This window comes from Brassica rapa, unplaced genomic scaffold, assembly GCF_000309985.2.
Source record: "Brassica rapa cultivar Chiifu-401-42 unplaced genomic scaffold, CAAS_Brap_v3.01 Scaffold0236, whole genome shotgun sequence".
NCBI lineage: Eukaryota > Viridiplantae > Streptophyta > Magnoliopsida > Brassicales > Brassicaceae > Brassica > Brassica rapa.
Window position 1 is genome coordinate 41,496 of NW_022610180.1, and position 5,404 is coordinate 46,899.

Here is a 5,404-nt window from a genome sequence, read left to right on the forward strand (position 1 = left end):
CTGGTGGAGCTGGAAGAACAACTCCTCTTGATCATGAGAGGGGGAATGGAACTGAATCTGGTGAGCAAGAGAAAAACCAAGAGGATTCAGGTCTTCATGATCAAGATACATCACAAGAAGTTGAGAACAATGTTCAGTCTAGTGGAGAAGTGGGTGAGGTTCAGTCTAGTGGAGAAGTGGATGAGGTTCAGTCTAGTGGAGAAGAACAAGTCGGACCGGCCAGTTCAGAAGAAGAGCAAGTGGAGCCGGCTAGTGTGCAAACTGAAGATCAGGTGCAAGCTTTGAGGAGGAGCACAAGGATAAAGAGGGATCCTTCCAACTGGGTAAACACGAGAGTGTACTACAATGCCCAGGCTGTGGAGCATCCTTCTCAAGCCGTGTGTTCCTTTGCTGAGTTTCCAGAGGAGCATTATGCCTTTATGATTAGTCTGGATGAGAGTTATGTACCAAGGACTTATGAAGAAGCTATGTTAGACAAGGAATGGAAAGAATCAGTGGGAGCTGAAGCAGGTGCTATGATCAAAAATGATACATGGTATGAGAGTGAGCTGCCTAAGGGAAAGAAGGCTGTATCTAGTAGATGGATCTTCACAATCAAGTATCTAGCAAATGGACAGATTGATAGGAAGAAGACTAGATTGGTTGCAAGAGGATTTACACAGACCTATGGAGAGGATTACATTGATACATTTGCACCAGTAGCTAAGCTGCACACAGTTCGGATTGTGTTGTCCATTGCAACAAACTTGGAGTGGGATTTGTGGCAAATGGATGTGAAGAATGCTTTCCTGCAAGGTGAACTTGAAGATGAAGTATACATGCATCCGCCTCCTGGTCTTGAGCATCTAGTAAAGCCAGGGAATGTTTTAAGGTTGAAGAAGGCAATATATGGGCTGAAACAATCACCTAGAGCTTGGTACAGGAAGCTGAGTACAACTCTTAATGGGAGAGGATTCAGGAAGTCTGAACTAGATCATACACTCTTCACTTTGGTTACTACATCAGGGATCATTGTGATACTGGTATATGTGGATGATTTGATTATCACAGGGAGTGATAAGGCTGGGATTAAAGCCACTAAAGAGTTTTCTCAAGTCTGTGTTTGATATCAAAGACTTGGGAGAGATGAAGTATTTCTTGGGGATTGAGATATGCAGATCCAAGGAGGGTTTGTTTATGTGTCAAAGGAAGTATACAATGGATATGCTGAAGGAGACTGATGTACTTGGAGGAAAGGTAGCCAAGACACCTCTTGAAGAGGGGTATAAGGTCTTACGTGAGGGGGAGGTTGAAGAGAACCAGCTGTTTGAGGATGCTAAGCTGTATAGGAAGATGGTTGGCAAGCTGATCTACTTGACCATTACCAGGCCAGATATATGCTTTGCTGTGAATCAAGTGAGTCAACATATGCAGGCGCCAAAGGTCCATCACTGGAAGATGGTTGATAGGATACTAAGGTATCTGAGTGGGACGGTTGGACAAGGAGTTTGGATGGGCTGTAATGGCAGTACAGAAGTGGTTGGGTATTGTGATGCTGATTGGGCAGGAGATAGAGTGGACAGGAGATCAACTACTGGGTATTGTACATTCATTGGAGGGAACTTGGTTACTTGGAAGAGTAAGAAGCAGAAGGTTATCTCTTGTTCAAGTGCTGAAGCTGAGTATAGAGCCATGTTGAAGCTGACAAACGAGTTGGTGTGGATCAAGGGGATCTTGAAGCATCTAGAGATTGAGCAGAGTACTCCTATGACTATGCATTGTGACAATCAAGCAGCTATCCACATTGCCTCCAACTCAGTGTTTCATGAGAGAACAAAGCACATAGAGGTGGACTGTCATAAGGTGAGGCAGATGATTATCTTGGGAGTGATTCTGCCATGTTATACAAGAAGTGAAGATCAGCTTGCAGATGTGTTTACCAAGGCAGCGAGATTGAAGACAATGGAGTCCATACTATCCAGGCTTGGACTCATTGATCTTACTCCTAGGAGCTGAGCCCCTTAACCATGGAGTCTCCACTCTTTTTCCCTCATCAAAGTTTTATCCCAATGGGTTTTCTTTGGTGAGGTTTTTAATGAGGGAGGTCTTCATGGTTTCCAAGCTTGACTTGTTCCACATGGTCAAGCTTGAGGGGGAGTGTTGAGAAGAGGTGATAAAGAGTGGATACATTGATAGAGAAAGGGTAATGGGGCAGTGAGTAACTTTGGAGATTTACCACAGTAACTTTAGTTTTACTGTGGTAACTAAGGTAAAACTTTGGGAAGTTACCTTTCACCCATTTGGAGAGTGGATCACGTCCAAGGAGAGTCTGGATAAGGAAGGAGCAATCTGGATAAGGAAGAAGCATTCTGGATAAGGTCTGGTTATAGCTGGAAAGGTAAAACACCTTTACAGCCTGTCCAAGCATGTGAGAACACCCATTGGCTGCTTTTGGATGGCTCTCCTTGACTCCACACGTTCTTGATCTCCTCTGACCCTATGATTTCGAATTGTATCATGTACCACTCATATAAAGCCTTGTAAAACCTTATTGTTAACAATTAATGGAGTTTTGAGTATTCTCTCTATTCTCTCTCTACTTATTCTCTTAATCTCTTTAATCTTACACAAAACAATCTGATTGTTCTTAAACACACTCTAATACACAAAAGTGTATAGTTATCCCACTTTCAAATCAGGTGATTCCAATTTCCCAGATTGGGAATAGGACCGCTTATTCGTCGTTCCAATCAAATCATGATGAATCTCTTTGTGAGAAGCTTGATTTGGATACATAAAGTGGTGGAGAATCACCAGGAAGTTGAATAAATCTCATAGGAGTTGGCAAGAAGAAGTTATCCCACTTTCAAATTAGGTGATTCCAGTTTCCCAGTTTGGGAATAGCACAGCTTCTTCGTCGTTCCAATTAAACCAGGATGAATCACTTTGTGAGAAGCTTGATTTGGATACATAAAGTGGTAGAGAATCACCAGGAAGTTGAATAAATCTCATAGAAGTTGGGATGAAGAAGTTATCCCACTTTCAAATCAGGTGATTCCAGTTTCCCAGTTTGGGAATAGGACAGCTTATTTGTCGTTCCAATCAAACCTGGATGAATCTCTTTGAGAGAAGCTTGATTTGGATACATAAAGTGGTGGAGAATCACCAGGGAGTTGAAATTATCTCATAGGAGTTGGGATGAAAAAGTTATCCAACTTTCAAATCAGGTGATTCCAGTTTCCCAGTTTGGGAATAGCACAGCTTCTTCGTCGTTCCAATAACACCAGGATGAATCACTTTGTGAGAAGCTTGATTTGGATACATAAAGTGGTGGAGAATCACCAGGAAGTTGAATAAATCTCATAGGAGTTGGGATGAAGAAGTTATCCCACTTTCAAATCAGGTGATTCCAGTTTCCCAGTTTGGGAATTGGACAGCTTATTTGTCGTTCCAATCAAACCTGGATGAATCACTTTGTGAGAAGATTGATTTGGATACATAAAGTGGTGTAGAATCACCAGGAAGTTGAATAAATCTCATAGGAGTTGGCAAGAAGAAGTTATCCCACTTTCAAATCAGGTGATTCCAGTTTCCCAGTTTGGGAATAGCACAGCTTCTTCGTCGTTCCAATTAAACCAGGATGAATCACTTTGTGAGAAGCTTGATTTGGATACATAAAGTGGTAGAGAATCACCAGGAAGTTGAATAAATCTCATAGAAGTTGGGATGAAGAAGTTATCCCACTTTCAAATCAGGTCATTCCAGTTTCCCAGTTTGGGAATAGGACAGCTTATTCGTCGTTCCAATCAAACCTGGATGAATCTCTTTGTGATAAGCTTGATTTGGATACATAAAGTGGTGGAGAATTGTTGAGATGAGGAGATGAAGAGTTGATACATGGATAGAGGAAGGGATTTGGAGCAGGCAGTAACTTTGGAGATTTACCACAGTAACTTTATTGTTACTATGGTAACTGAGTTAAAAGACTTGGGAAGTTACCTTGCATCCATTTGGAGAGTGAAACACGAAGTTATCCCACTTTCAAATCAGGTGATTCCAGTTTCCCAGTTTAGGAATAGCATAGCTTCTTCGTCGTTCCAATCAAACCAGGATGAATCACTTTGTGAGAAGCTTGATTTGGATACATAAAGTGGTGGAGAATCACCAGGAAGTTGAATAAATCTCATAGGAGTTGGGATGAAGAAGTTACCCAACTTTCAAATCAGGTGATTCCAGTTTCCCAGTTTGGGAATAGCACAGCTTCTTCGTCGTTCCAATCAAACCAGGATGAATCACTTTGTGAGAATATTTATTTGGATACATAAAGTGGTGGAGAATCACCAGGAAGTTGAATAAATCTCATAGGAGTTGGGATGAAGAAGTTACCCAACTTTCAAATAAGGTGATTCTAGTTTCCCAGTTTGGGAATAGCACAGCTTCTTCGTCGTTCCAATCAAACCAGGATGAATCACTTTGTGAGAGACTTGATTTGGATACATAAAGTGGTGGAGAATCACCAGGAAGTTGAATAAATCTCATAGGAGTTGGGATGAAGAAGTTATCCAACTTTCAAATCAGGTGATTCCAGTTTCCCAGTTTGGAATTGGACAGCTTATTCGTCGTTCCAATCAAACCTGGATGAATCTCTTTCTGAGAAGCATGATTTGGATACATAAAGTGGTGGAGAATCACCAGGAAGTTGAATAAATCTCATAGGAGTTGGGATGAAGAAGTTATCCCACTTTCAAATCAGGTGATTCCAGTTTCCCAGTTGTGGAATAGGACAGCTTATTTGTCGTTCCAATCAAACCTGGATGGATCTCTTTGTGAGAAGCTTGATTTGGATACATAAAGTGGTGGAGAATCACCAGGAAGTTGAATAAATCTCATAGGAGTTGGCAAGAAGAAGTTATCCCACTTTCAAATTAGGTGATTCCAGTTTCCCAGTTTGGGAATAGGACAGCTTATTTGTCGTTCCAATCAAACCTGGATGAATCTCTTTGTGAGAAGCTTGATTTGGATACATAAAGTGGTTGAGAATCACCAGGAAGTTGAATAAATCTCATAGGAGTTGGCAAGAAGAAGTTATCCCACTTTCAAATCAGGTGATTCCAATTTCCCAGTTTGGGAATAGGACCGCTTATTCGTCGTTCCAATCAAATCAGGATTAATCTCTTTGTGAGAAGCTTGATTTGGATACATAAAGTGGTGGAGAATCACCAGGAAGTTGAATAAATCTCATAGGAGTTGGCAAGAAGAAGTTATCCCACTTTCAAATCAGTTGATTCCGGTTTCCCAGTTTGGGAATAGCACAGCTTCTTCGTCGTTCCAATCAAACCAGGATGAATCACTTTGTGAGAAGCTTGATTTGGATACATAAAGTGGTGGAGAATCACCAGGGAGTTGAATAAATCTCATAGGAGTT